This window comes from Macaca fascicularis, chromosome 12, assembly GCF_037993035.2.
Source record: "Macaca fascicularis isolate 582-1 chromosome 12, T2T-MFA8v1.1".
Taxonomy (NCBI): domain Eukaryota; kingdom Metazoa; phylum Chordata; class Mammalia; order Primates; family Cercopithecidae; genus Macaca; species Macaca fascicularis.
In genome coordinates this window covers 51,891,693-51,906,745 of record NC_088386.1, presented here as the reverse complement: position 1 = coordinate 51,906,745, position 15,053 = coordinate 51,891,693, and the positions used below count along the sequence as shown (strand labels likewise).

Genomic DNA, 15,053 nt, shown 5'->3' with positions numbered 1-15,053 from the left:
TTGGAGCTTAGAGAACAGTACCCTGGGCTGGGCATAGTAGCTCATGCCTGTAATCCCAGCACTTTGGGAGGCTGAGGTGGGCAGCTCACCTAAGGTTGGGAGTTCGAGACAAGACTGACCAACATGGAGAAACTTCGTCTCTACTAAAAACACAGAATTAGCTGGGCGTGGTGGGGCATGCTTGTAAGCCCAGCTACTTGGAGGCTGAGGCAGGAGAATCTCTTGAACCCGGGAGGCGGAGGTTGCGATGAGCTGAGATTGCGCCATTACACTCCAGCCTGGGCAACAAGAACGAAACTCCATCTCAAAAAAAAAAAAAAAAAAAAAGAAGGAAAGAAAACAGTACCCCGAAATATGGCATGTTGACATGCTGAACTGAGGAAGCCTCCAGGCCTCCCAGACCTCCCCCTACTTCACACCCCACAGCCTCTCCCTAAGCCTTTATCCGCCTACAATCCATATCCATCTAAAGGAATAATTGTTTTTTCTTTCCCTCCCTGTAAGGCCAAGAATGAACCCACACCTGAACAGAACCTTTCACAAGACAATGTACAAATTAATCTGTTCTCTGATCCACTCGTTCTCCCTAATAATGCCCTCAACAGAATTCCCCTTCTTCCCCCTCCCATAACATATGCCAGGATGGTATGAAAGCTTCGGAACCACGGTACTTGGGTAATCGCTGTGATTCTCCCCTTGTATACATGTCAAATACATTTGAATGCCTTTTCTCCTATTAATCTGCCTCATGTCAGTGATTTTCAGTGAACCTTCAGAAGGCCCAGGGGAAACTTTCACCTTGGCCCCTACATAGTCCATTTGGCTGGTCAGGGAGAATGGGTAGAGGTCCCTTGGTTGCTGTCGCATAATTCATAGTATATTATTTCTCAAACTTGTAATATTTATACATACCTCTCACTATTTTTGGTCCTTTTTTTTTTTTTAATTAATGTAACATTTTTTTTTGAGACGGAGTCTCGTTCTGTCACCCACGCTGGAGTGTAGTGTCGTGATCTTGGTTCACTGCAACCTCTGCCTCCCAGATTCAATAATTCTCCTGCCTCAGCTGCGTAGCTGGTATTACAGGCGCCTGCCAACATGTCCAGCTAATTTTTGTGAGGTTTTCCCCCCTTTTGAGACCGAGTCTTGCTCTGTCACTCAGGTTAGAGTGCAGTGGCTCGATCTTCCTCTCAAGTTCAAGCAATTCTCCTGCCTCAGCCTCCCGAGTAGCTGGGACTACAGGCACGTGCCACCATGCCCAGCTAATTTTTGTATTTTTAGTAGAGACGGGGTTTCACCATATTGGCCAGGCTGGTCTCGAACTCCTGACCTCGTGATCTGCCCACCTCGGCCTCCCAAAGTGTTCAGATTAGAGGTGTGAGCCACGGCACCTGGCCTAATGTAACATTTTTCTTCGAATCAATTTACTTGTTATTCTTTATTTTTATTTTTAGAGATGGGGTCTCTGTTGCCTAGGCTGAACAGTAGTGATATGATCATAGCTCACTGCAACCTGGAACTCCTGGGTTCAAGCAATCCTCCTACCTCAGCCTCCCAAGTAACTGGGACTACAGGCATGTGCCAATATGCCTGACTAGGAAATCAACTTACTTTTGATAAAATATAACATTTTCCTAAGAAAAAGTTTCCATGAATTACACTCGAATATATGTAAAATAAAGAAAAATTGTAAATACCCATATGCCACCAAAAGCATCTCATGAACTAACAATGTTTGGAAAATCCAAACATAATAGGTGCTCAATAAATATTTGGTAAATTAAGGAATAAATTGACTTATTTTTAGTAGCTCATTCAGGAACTGGAATACACAAGATACAAAAAAGAAATCACTGCCTATTAAGACTTTGCCTCTCCTGGCATATGTTTAATTGTAATAATCAAAGTCTCAGGGTTTACCTAATGACTGGTATTAATCAAATAAAATTTTGTAACTTTCCAGTGATCCTTTTTTATTGATCACTCACCTTGAAAAGAATGAGATCAAAGAAAAAGCAGAAAGTGGTCCCAAACAGATTCTTCTGAATAAAATTGATCAAATCACTCTTCAATGAACACCTACAATATGAGAGACACTGTGCTAGCTTCTGAAAATGCAAAGATAAATAATCCTTAATCCTGAACTAAACTGCTATAGTTCAGTTTAGTTTAATTTAATGAGGAAACCAGACAGTTAAACAAATAAATGCAATTCAGAGTGATAAGTATGACAGATACGTTTCAGTGCCACAGGATTACAAAGGAATAAGTGACCAAAAGTGCCTGAGTAAAGCCAAGGTGAGGTTTCAGCAGAGTCAGGTAGCAGCTAATATCCAGGTCCTGTAACCTTAATAGGCACTCAAGAATCATTTTTTAAATACATGAATACATGAATAAAATACATGAATAAAGTCACAGTCATGCCACTGCATTCCAGTCTGGGTGCAGTATCACGGAGTGATACTGCCATCTTAAGAAAGCCAAAAACCAAAAAAACATGAATAAGTGAAGGAATCAAGTCCAATGTTAACCATTTTGGTAAACAGGAAAAAAAAAATCAAATTTTACCTTTCCTGTATGTCAGGCAAATGAGTTTGAACTTTAGGATAAAGTAATATAAACTATAAGGAGACTTTGAAATATTTTCATTTCATTTTAAATCATGCATCCTGATACATTCATTTAAGTAATATTTTTCATTTTCCATTGTGATTTCAGAGGATGAATTATGTCAGCTTTTATACAGGTAAGATTATTGGGGAAGATATGATTGGGTGGAAGACCTGCAATCTATTGCCAGCTCTGCCAATAATAACAGGCTGCATTGGCCAAGCCACAGCCTCTCTGGGCCTAAATTCTTCTCAGTTTTGGATATCTACTTGCAAAATATATCCAGTCTAAACACCTCTCACTATCAGCACTCCTATCATCGTGGTCCCAGTTTCCATCTTTTGCATGGATTATTGAAATAAATTCTTAACTTACCTCATTGCTTTCTTCTTTGCCCCAATTCACTGTTTTCTACTCAGCAGCCAGAGTATACTTGTGAAGTAAAATTAGGCCATTTCTCTGGTCAAAATCTTCTAATGGCTTCTCATATTATTCAGAGAAAAAGCCAACATCCTTTCCATGGCTGCCAGAGGGCTCTTCTTGCTCATTGCACAGAAAAGCCAATACACTGAGACAGTGGTATTGCAGCAAAGATTTGATTATTGTAAGGCAGCCAAGTGAAAGGATGGGAGAGATTTTTCAAATCCACCTCCTGGAGAGCTTTGAGGCTAGGGTTTTAAAAGTATAATTTGGCAGGCAGAGGCTAAGGAATGGATGCGGCTGACTGGTTGGAGATGAAATCATAGGCATGTAGGAACTGTCTTTGTATGCTGAGTCAGTTTCTGGGTGGGGTCACGGGACTAGTTGAGTCAGTTTGTTGGTATGAGTCACAGGTCTGAGTAGCCTCAGTCTGTTTACCAGTAAAAAATATCACAGGTGGGTCGCAGTGGCTCAAACCTGTAATCCCAGCACTTTGGGAGGCCAAGGTGGGCGGATCACTTGAGGTCAGGAATTTGAGACCAGTCTGGCCAACATGGTGAAACTCCATCTCTACTAACAATACAAAAATTAGCCAGGTGTGGTGGCAGATGCCTGTAATCTCAGCTACTTGGGAGGCCAAGGCAGGAGAATTCCTTGAACCTGGGAGGCAATAGTAGTGACCAGAGATCACACTACTGAACTCCAGCCTGGGCGATAGAGGCTCAGTCTCAAAAACTAACTAAATAAAAAAAATCACAAAGACCACTCCTTGGTTTTATAACAGTGATATTATCTATAGGAACAATTGGGGAAGTTACAAATCTTGTGACCTGCAGCTACATGACTCCTGAGCACTAAGCAAGCTAGAGAACAATGGTTGGTTATCTCTTAACTATGCTTATAGCTTAGCAGAATTCAGGCCCTCTGATAATTCTAACCTTGGGGCCTTGCTTTAGTTTTACAAAGATGGCTTCAGTCCCCAAACAAGTAGGGGGTTAGTTTTGGGAAGGGATTATTATCATCCTTGCTTTACGGTTAAACTTTAAATTCCTCCCATACTATGCCCAGGAAAGAGCAAGGACAGGACAGTTAGCTTGTGAGGTTAGAAGCAAGATGGAGTCAGTTATGATAGATTTCTCTCACTGTTACAGTTTTTGCAAACACAGTTTCACCACCTACCAACCTATCTCCCTAACCTCATCTCCTATCACTTACCCCCTACTTTACTTCATTTCAACCACAGGGCCTTGCTGTTTCTTTAAAAAGCACCTTTTAGGGCCGGGCGCGGTGGCTCACGCCTGTAATCCCAGCACTTTGGGAGGCCGAGGCGGGCGGATCACAAGGTCAGGAGATCGAGACCACGGTGAAACCTCATCTCTACTAAAAATACAAAAAATTAGCCGGGCGCGGTGGCGGGCGCCTGTAGTCCCAGCTACTCAGGAGGCTGAGGCAGGAGAATGGCGTAAACCCAGGAGGCGGAGCTTGCAGTGAGCCGAGATCGCGCCACTGCACTCCAGCCTGGGCGACAGAGCGAGACTCCGTCTCAAAAAAAAAAAAAAAAAAAAAAAAAAGCACCTTTTACCTCAAGGACGTTGAACTTTGCACCTGATGTTCTCTCTGCTTGAAATACTCTTCATCCTGCCAGGCGCGGTGGCTCACGCCTGTAATCCCAGCACTTTGGGAGGCCGAGGCGGGTGGATCACAAGGTCAGGAGATCGAGACCACGGTGAAACCCCGTCTCTACTAAAAATACAAAAAATTAGCCGGACGCGGTTGTGGGCGCCTGTAGTCCCAGCTACTCGGGAGGCTGAGGCAGGAGAATGGCGTGAACCCGGGAGGCGGAGCTTGCAGTGAGCCGAGATCGCGCCACTGCACTCCAGCCTGGGCGACAGAGCGAGACTCCGTCTCAAAAAAAAAAAAAAAAAAAAAAAGAAATACTCTTCATCCTTTTGCAGGTTTCACTAGAATGTCACTTCCTCAGTGAGGCCTTCTCTTACCACTCTATTTATTTATTTATTTTTTTATTTTAGAGAGAGTCTCACTCTGTCACCTAGGCTGGAGTGCAGCAGCACAATCATAGCTCTCTGTGACCTCAACCTCCTGGGCTCAGCTAATCCTCCCACCTCAGCCTCTCGAGTAGCTGGAGTTACAGGAGTGTGCCACATTGCTGGCAATTTTTTTTTTCTTTTGAGATGGAGTCACACTCTGTCACTCGGGCTGGAGTGCAGTGGCTGTATCTCAGCTCACTACAACCTCTTTCTCCTGGGTTCAAGCAATTCTCCTGCCTCAGCCTCCCAAATAGCTGGGATTACAGGCATGCACCACCACACCCAGCTAATTTTTGTATTTTTAGTAGAGATAGGGTTTTACTATGTTAGTCAGGCTGGTCTCAAACTCCTAACCTCAGGGGATCCACCTACCTCGGCCTCCCAAAGTGCTGGGATTACAGGTGTGAGCCACTGTGCCAGGCCTGCCTGGCAAGTTTTTAAATGTTTGCAGAGAAGGAGTCTTACCATGTTGCCCAGGCTGGTTTTGAACTCCTGGCCTCAAGCAATCTTCCTGTCCTGGCCTCCTGCAGAGCTAGGATTATAGGCATGAGTCTTCACCACTCTTCCTCACCAACATTTTCTAACCCCCTTTTTTGTTTTGTTTTTTATCCACAGCACTTATCATGATTTAGCATACTATATATTTTGTCTTATTTATTTTGTCTATTGTCAGTCACCCCATATTAGAACGTGAGTGTCACAAGAGCAGGGATATTTGTTTTGTTCGCTGATGTATCATCAGTGTCTGAAAGAGTGACACATAAAAGTTCTGAATGAAATATTTAAAAGGTGGACATGGTAGCTCACACCTATAATCCCAGCACTTTGGGAGGCCAAGGTGGGAGCCTTGCTTGAGCCCAGGAGTTTGAGGTCAGCCTGGGCAACATAGTGAAACCCTGTCTCCACAAAAAAAAAAAAAAAAAAAAAAAAAAAACTAGCTGGGCATGATGGCTCATGCCTGTAGTCTTAGCTTCTCGGGAGGCTGAGGCAAGGGGATGCCTGGAGCCCCAGAAGGCAAGGTTATGAAGATCTGTGATCACACCACTGCACTCCACCCTGAGTGACAAGGTGAGATGTGGTTTCAAAAAAAGAAAAGAAATATTTAAAAATGACCTAAATGGTTAATGAAAAGTAAAGAGTTTGGATTAGACTTCCCTTCTTCTTCTACTCTTCCACAGTTTAATAAAAACATATGTTGTCTGCAATTGCAAAATCGTGGAACCCAAATGCCTGTCAACCAACAAGTGGATAAAGAACTGTGGTATATGTATGATAGAATACTACTCAAGATAAAAAGGAATGAATTAACTGCATTTGCAGGGACCTGGATGAGACTGGAGGCTTTATTTTATTTTATTTTATTTTATTTATTTATTTTTGGAGACAGAGTTTCGCTATTGTTGCCCAGGCTGGAGTGCAATGGCACAATCTTGGCTCACCACAACCTCCACCTCCTGAGTTCAAGCGATTCTCCTGCCTCAGGCTCCTGAGTAGCTGGGATTACAGGCATGAGCCACCACACCTGGCTAATTTTGTATTTTTAGTAGAGACAAGGTTTCTCCACGTTGGTCAGGCTGGTCTCAAACTCCTGACCTCAGGTAATCCACCTTCCTCGGCCTCCCAAAGTGCTGGGATTATAGGCATGAGCCAAGGTGCCTGGCCCTGGAGGCTATTATTCAAAGTGAAGTAACTCAGGAATGGAAAACCAAACATTGTTATGTTCTCACTGATATGTGAAAGCTAAGCTATGAGGACACAAAGGCGTAAGAATGATACAATGGCTGGGTGTGGTGGCTCACGCCTGTAATCCAGCACTTTGGGAGGTGAGGTGGGTGAATCATGAGGTCAAGAGATCGAGACCATCCTGGCCAACATGGTGAAACCCTGTCTCTACTAAAAATACAAAAAAATAGCTGGGCGTGGTGGCGGGCGCCTTTAATCCCAGCGACTCGGGAGGCTGAGGCAGGAGAACTGGCGTGAGCCGAGATTGCACCACTGCACTCCAGCCTGGATGACAGAGCCAGACTCCGTCTCAAAAAAAAAAAAAAAAAAAAAAAAAAAAAGAAATGATACAATGGACTTTGGGGCTTTGGGGGGAAAGGGTGGGAGGGAGTGAGGGATAAAAGACTACAAATATGGTGCAGTGTATACTGCTCGGGTGATGGATGCACCAGAATCTCAGAAATCACCACTAAAAACCTTATGTAACCCCAATAACCTCTGGAAACAAACAAACAAACAAACAAAACACATGTTGTCATTATATTGTCTGAAAGAGGAAATAGGAGCCCATTAACTCATCATATAATTTCTGAATCGAGTTAGATATTCTAAGACATTTTATATCCTTATTTAACAATATATATTAAAGGTCTATTTATCCCTTTTAGAGCTATTATTGTTATTTATGGAATAACTGATGACATCTCCATTTGAAAAATGTAAATGGGAATGATATAATAATCATTTAAAAAGCAAGTTTCTGTTAAAGTAATGCTAGTCTCAATAACATTTGAAAATATATTTAGAACTCATCCACTTTGAATGTAAAAAGTTTATTTCTTTTTAAATAACATTCACTAATATTAATAATATGCTGCAAAAGCCATTGAAGCATCACAGAGTTACAGAGCTAGAAAGTAACTTAGATCATTTGGTTCACATCTTTTCCATAAAGCATGTAAATATCTAAGCTACTCAGGATTCAAATGCTTCTTAGTACCAAAACACATTTAGATATATCTATAAGAAGCATTATGAATCCTTTCAGATAATAGACCTATTCTTTAAATTTTAATGTGAATGTTTGACCTCACATTGATTCTCTCTCCTTGTGCTTCACAACAATTATCACAGAACTGTTGGGTTTAACTTGCAGTTTATGTACAGTTTAAAGAATGGAGAAACAGGTTGATAGTCACCTATACGTTATTTATGTTCAACAACAACACTGTGCTTCAAAACATCAATTCTGAAAGCAATATTCTAATTTCTCTTAGAATATTGAAATAAGAATACATTGATGACATTTGTTCCTTATTTGTTCCAATTTTTAAATGCAGGAGAGAGAATAACATCAAGACCCTATTCTTTAATAATAAGGAAAATCAAACTTTGTCCCCAAGTGATATGTGCATTTGCATCAACTCTTCTTAATTTAACCTTAAAGTTATTTAAGCAGAAGTGACTGAATTTTTGAAGCAAACTAAATTCAATTGAATACTTCTGTTTATTCATTAATTATACTGAGCATATAAATCACTTTATCCGTATTTTCCACATTCCCATGGAAAAAGATTCAGGAATTTATTTATTTATTTGAGACAGAGTTTGGCTCTTGTTGCCCAGGCTGGAGTGCAATGGCATGATCTTGGCTCACTACAACCTCCACCTCCTGGGTTCAAGCGATTCTCCTGCCTCAGCCTCCCAAGTAGCTGGGATTACAGACATGCACCACCATGCCCAGCTAATTTTGTATTTTTAGTAGAGACAGGGTCTCACCTTGTTGTCCAGGCTGGTCTTGGACTCTCGACCTCAGGTGATCCACCCACCTCTGCCTCCCGAAGTACTGGGATTACAGGTGTGAGCCACCGGGCCCAGCCTTATTTTTATTTATTTATTTATTTATTTATTTATTTATTTATTTATTTTTGAGGTGGAGTCTCACTCTGTCACACCCAGGCTGGAGTCCAGTGGCATGATCTCGGCTCACTGCAACCTCTGCCCCCTGGGTTCAAGTGATTCTCCTGCCTCAGCAGGAATGAACCACCCAAGTTGCTGGGACTACAGGAATGAACCACCACACATGGCTAATTTTTTTGTGTTTTTAGTAAAGATGGGGTTTCGCCATGTTTGCCAATCTGGTCTCAAACTCCTGACCTCAGGTGATCCACCCGCCTTGGCCTCCCAAAGTGCTGGAATTGCAGGCATGAGCCACCGCGCCTGGCTGATTACTACTTTCAATATCACCCTACCAAGATAGCTCCAAAAAGCCTAAGCAAAGGTTATGGAATATTGATGAAGTAAAGAGTTGCCATTTTTTCAAGCTCAGGGAAAATATATTTTGGCTCCATGCAGTTTCTTCTCTCAGTTTTATAATTACTTGTCCTCTTAACACGTTGCTCATCTTTTCCCCCCACCCCACTCATCCTCAGACAGTGTCTTGCTCTGTCAACCAGGCTGGAGTGTAGTGGCATGATTACAGCTCACTGCAGCCTCAACCTCCAGGGCTCATGTGATCCTCCTGTCTCAGCCTCCCAAGTAGCTGGGACTGCAGGCACACACCATCATGGCAGACTAAGTTTTGTATTTTTTGTAGAGATGGGGTTTCACTATGTTACCCAGGCTGGTCTCCTAAACTCCTGAGTTTAATCAATCCACCTGTCTCAGCCTCTCAGAGTGCTGAGATTACAAGCAGGAGCCACTCATTGCTCCTGGTGTCATATTTTTAAAAGGTATGATTTTCTGCTTACTGTTTTTTCTTTAGGATAATCCAAAGCCAAATGTTGCTCATCTTTATACTGGTTAGAAGCAGGTTTTACAATATTGGTTCTCATTTGTTCCATTATAGTTAATATTTATTGAGCTAATCTTATTATGTGCCAGACATTGTGGAAGAATTTTGTGTGCATTAGCCCATTTAATTCTCACAGCAACCCTATGAGATACATACAATTGTACGCCCTTTTTACCAAGAAGAAAACTGAGACAGAGGGGCTAAATGCCTCCATCAAAATTACAGAACTGGTAAAAGATGGAGATGGAACTGAAACCTTGGCAGTCTGAACAAATCCTGTATTTCTTTTTTTCTTTTTTCTTTTTTTTTCAGACAAAGTCTCGCTCTGTCACCCAGGCTGGAGTGCAGTGGCACAATCTCGGCTCACTGCAACCTCCACCTCCGGGTTCAAGCAATTCTCCTGCCTCAACCTCCCAAGTAACTGGGACTACAGGCATGCACCACCACGCCCGGCTAAATTTTTTTTGTATTTTTACTAGAGACGGGGTTTCACCATGTTGGCCAGGCTAGTCTTGAACTCCTGACCTCAAATGATCCACCCGCCTTGGTCTCCCAAAGTGCTGGGATTACAGGCATGAGCCACCACTCCTGGACAAATCCTATACTCCTAAGGATTATACAATGTGGCAAGTTTTTCATACAGTTGTCTGCAGATATTTTTAAAGGCTGACTAATAAATCCTACATCTTTGTGACTCAATACTACTAAGAGAAGCTTTGCGTGGTTTCCAGTGTTCTCAAATGATGTGGCCAAGCACTTTTGCTCCGGATGGTAAACTGACACAAAGAAGCGACTTCGTATCTGAGTGAGGTTGGTTTTCCTGACTAGGCATTTTTCATTTTCCATGAAAGATTATGTAGGAAGAATTCTTATCAATGATTCAAACATTTTAAATGCTAATTTTATAATTTGTATTGCTTCTGTAATACAGGATCTTAAATTCAGATAATGACCATTATTTTTTGGCATTCCTTACCCTTCTGAAGAATAACTTTAGGTTTAATGACCCTTAAGGTCATAGCAGAAAACATCTTATTAGTTCAAAGTCTTTCAGCTACTTGGCGCTAACGGAAAAACTGCTAGAAATTTTCATTGCTGCTTTGTTTAATATACAGAATTTATGGCCAGGCACGGTGGCTCATGCCTGTAATCCCAGCACTCTGGGAGGCCGAGGCGGGTGGATCACATGAGGTCAGGAGTTCAAGACAAGCCTGGCCAACATCATAAAACCCAATCTCTACTAAAAATAAAAAATTAGCTGGGCAGGGTGGCAGGGCCTGTAATCCCAGCTACTCGGGAGGCTGAGGCAGGAGAATTGCTTGAATCTGGGAGGTGGAGGTTGCAGTAAACCAAGATCGCACCATTGCACTCCAGCCTGTGTGACAAGAGTGAAACTCCATCTCAAAAAAATGTAAAAAAAAAGAGAGAGAGAGAGAGAAAGAGAACTTATGTGACTGGAAAGTTATACAAATGAAGTACACAGACAATTTGTTATGGAGCCTAGACAAGCTGTCAAGAATATAAGCTCTGGAGTCAGAACTCCAGCCCTCTACTTACTTTTTGAAGGATTTTAAATAAGCACTTACCCCCTTGTTTTTTCTTCTGTTAGCTAGAAGTGTTCTAGTTTATGGTAATTATTTTGCTGTTCAAGTTAGACAACATCTAGTTTCTTATAAACACTATATGTAGTATTATTTATGTTCACCAACCCTATTATTTTTCTCCCACAACATACAATTTGTCTCAGAAGTGGGGAAAAAAATCACGTTAAAGTGGAAGTAATTTGTCTATGTTATAACGACATTCTGCTAATTGACCAAATGAGATGTTCCTTTTACCAGTGTAATATCCTTTTGTGGTAAATGTTGTGTGTGTATATATATATATACACACACAAACTATACATACATACACACTATATATATACACAATATATATATTATCTATCTCTCTCTCTCTCTATATATAATTGATGAAAGGGGAAAAGTGAAGAGGACTCCAAGTAACTAATGGCAGTATTTACCTTTTAAGCATAAAATCTAGATAAGGTGGTCATTAACCCGAAGGAGCAAAACAGAGTGAAATAGTATATGACTGTGTAATGCAGCAGTACTTTGCCATACATGAGTAAAACTAAAAAATAAAGATAAATGTGTTAATGGTTCAACCAAAGTTAAACCTGGAAGCTCCTATCAAGGTACCTTATTTAGGTGAGATGGGAGGATTGCTTGAGCCTAGGAGTTCAAGATCAACCTAGGCAACACAGCAAGACCCCGTCTCTAGAAAAAATACGGTAATCTTTTTTAAAAAGAGCAAATCAGAAAATTCACAAAGCTAAGATTACTAGTAAATATATTATGTGCCAAAACAAATATACAGATTTTGCAATGATATTTATAGGACTGAATGTGAAAATAAAAGTACGTTATTGCCTCTCTGAGGTTTTGTGTCCTCCTTGCTTTGTTATGCCTGTGTCTGCAGCTCTTCACAACCATTAATTACATTTAATGCTTCTAGCTCCTAAAATAGTCATGAAAATAGAACTGTAAACCTTTAGACTAGGAATTACTCTAGAAACTCATTCAGACCCTTCTGTAGTTTATAAGCATGATGACTGAGTATTCAGCCACATGTGTGAGATGTGCTGCCCCTAAACTTTGTTATGGTGTCACACACTGCCTGTCTGAAATAGAAGAAAAAAAAAATAAAAGCAAAAAGCTAATTTTTAAAAAGTGGCTTTCAATTACTTTTATCATCTATAAGCCTTCCTTTTTTCTTCATTTTGAGATGGGATATTGCTCTGTTGCCCAGGCTGGGGTGCAATGACACAATCATAGCTCACTGTAGCCTCAAATTCCTGGGCTTCTCTGTAGCTGGGACTACAGAGGTGAATGCCACCATGCCTGGCTAGTTTTTTTTATCTTTTGTAGAGATGGTGGGCAGGGGGTGGTCTCCCTGTGTTGCCCAGACTGGTCTCAAACTCCTGGGCTCAAGCCATGCACCCAGCTCGGCCTCCCAAAGTGCTGGGATCATAGGCCAGAGCCACTGCACCCATCCTGTAGTCGGCATTTCTAACCAGTTCCCAGGCGATGCTTTCAAGACCTCTTGTAGCACTACATGTTTTCAGCTTATTCAAGCTTGTTTATTTTCTCCTAAACTGCAAACTTTTCATATTTCAAAACAATATAAAAAGTTCACAGACTATTAATGCTGAGAAGAATCTTGGTAATCTAGAACACTATCTTTGGCCAGGCTCGGTATCTAACGCCTGTAATACTAGCAGTTTGGGAGGCCAATGTGGGCAGATTAAGGGAGCCCAGGAGTTCGAGACTGGTCTGGGCAACATAGCAAAACCCCATGTCTACAAAAAATACAAAAATTCGCCAGTGTGGTGGCGCATGTAGTCTCAGCTCCTCAGGAGGCTGAGGTGGGAGGATCATCTGGTCCTGGGGACCTGAAGACAACAGTGAGCCGTGATTGTGCCACTACACTCTAACCTGGGTGACAGAGCAAGACCCTGTCTCAAAAAAATAAAAAAAATTACAACATGGAGACAGCAGAAGATTAAATAAGTGCAAGAATCCACTAACGTTTGGGAGCAAAAGAGTAATATAATAAATGCAATGATTAAGAAAAATAGACATTTTTGGAGAGTAATTTTGCAATATGGATCAAAATTTAAACTATACTCACCTTTTGACTTAGCAATTTTTCTCCCAGGAATTTATCCTGCAGATGTTCTCATGTGAACAAAATGGCATTCGTTCAAGGCATCCACTGTAGCATTGTTCCTACTAGCAAAAGATTAGAAACAGTCTAAATGTCCTCTGCTAAAGAACTGGCTCAGGTAATTATGGTACCTCCATGCCATGGACTTGCTCACTGTCTTCATGCATCTTACAGTTCCAGCTGGGTTCTTTATTTCCATGCTTTGATTCTAATCCTTAGGCAACTTGGCCTTGGGGCACTGCTTGTTATTGTGAGATAGAAAAAATAATGTTTTAATTCCTAGTCCATAAAAGACAATTTAAAAAATGAACACAGAGCCACTAAAAAGATAAAGTTAGTTCTGTGTGTTCTAAGAAGGATAATTTTCCAAGATGTATATTTCTGGGGGGAAAAAAAAGGATATGAGCATAATGGCATGTATAGTATGTACCATTTGTGCTTAAGAATAAATTGCATGCCTCTCAAAAAAAAAGATTAAAAAATTTTTAAATAAAAGTTGCAATGTTTATATCCACCTAGAAATATTTGTGAAGGGAAACACAGGACACTGATAACAATGGTTGCCTCTAGGAAAGGAAACCCAGGATCTGTTGCCCAGGCTGGAGTGCAGCGGTGTGATCTCAGCTCACTGCAACTTCCGCCTCCCGGGTTCAAGAGATTCTCCTGCCTCAGCCTTCCAAGTAGCTGGGATTACAGGCACGAGCCACGATGCCCAGCTAATTTTTGTATTTTTGAGTAGAGACAGGGTTTCACCATATTGGCCAGGCTGGTCTCAAACTTGTGACCTCAAGTGATCTGCTCGTCTTGGCCTCCCAAAGTGCTGGGATTACAGGCTAAGCCACTGTGCCAGGCCAGGCATACTTTTCAATGAATACTCTCTCATACCTTTTGAATTTTGTGCCATACATGTGGGTTTCTTATGAAAAAACATGTATTTTAAAAGATCCAAATAACTTGGGAAGAAGAAGAAGAGAGAACTTTAGGAAGGGAAGTGAAAGCTATTTCCACCAAGAGGCGCAGCTCTGAAGTATTTGAATAAATGCTTCACCCAGAATGAGAGCCAAGAGAAAGGTGAAGAGTTCCCACTCACATTTCCTCCACCATGAGGGCTCTGTATGGATTTAAAGCTAATTCAATTTTGGAATAAAGAAATGACTGAATTTTCCAAAATTAAGGAAGAAAGAAAGAAAAGGAGAGAGAGAGAGAGAAGAAGTAGGGGAGGGAAAGGAAAAAATGCAATTGGTAGCAGCATGCAGGATGGCAGAGGAAATCTGAGGTTTCCAGGGTAGCCCAGGGAGTGAGCTGGTAATTGTCTGCACTGTGTAGGAGACATTGGCATGAGGAGGGAGAACAAGAGTCAATGCCATCTTAAAAGGAGAAATCAGACTTGTTGACTAATTGGACATGCTTGAGGACTAGGAATGAGCATATCGTGAGCAGGATGATTTTGCAGTGACAGCTTTCCAGGAAAAATTGCTGCATTCTCAACATCTGCATGCATCTGAGAATTACACCTGGATTCTTCATTTCCATGCCTTGATTTTAATCCTTAGGAAAGTAGGCCTTAGGGTACTACTTGTGATTCTAAAATGGAATAAGTAATGATTTAATTCCCAGCCAGTAAAGGGCAATCCAAATGACTGGCTCCACCATTTCCCTAGGGCTAGTTTGTAACCTGGGACAGAAATAAGCTGTGTGTATTAAATCAATACAATCACTCACAGGTGAAA

The 15,053-nt window shown here is 41.4% G+C and overlaps 1 protein-coding gene and 1 non-coding gene across 3 annotated transcripts in view; one reads left to right on the top strand and one right to left on the bottom strand.

Moving 5' to 3' along the window:
* GPD2 (glycerol-3-phosphate dehydrogenase 2) overlaps positions 1-3,126 on the bottom strand; it is a 168,126-nt gene extending 165,000 nt beyond the window's left edge. Inside the window, exons 1-2 of one of the 2 annotated variants that reach the window (XM_045367096.3) lie at positions 2,986-3,104; positions 1,989-2,079 (exon numbers count right to left, since the gene is read on the bottom strand). The gene's annotated coding sequence lies outside the window, so the exon portion shown is untranslated. Of the gene's footprint in view, positions 1-1,988; positions 2,080-2,985 lie in introns of both variants that reach the window. The other variant, XM_045367095.3, reaches the window with a different exon arrangement.
* Positions 3,127-12,180: 9,054 nt separating this feature from the next.
* LOC123568195 (small nucleolar RNA U13) lies at positions 12,181-12,283 on the top strand. The gene has a single exon (XR_006691412.1). It is a non-coding gene; the product is annotated as a small nucleolar RNA U13 (small nucleolar RNA).
* Positions 12,284-15,053: the final 2,770 nt, after the last annotated feature.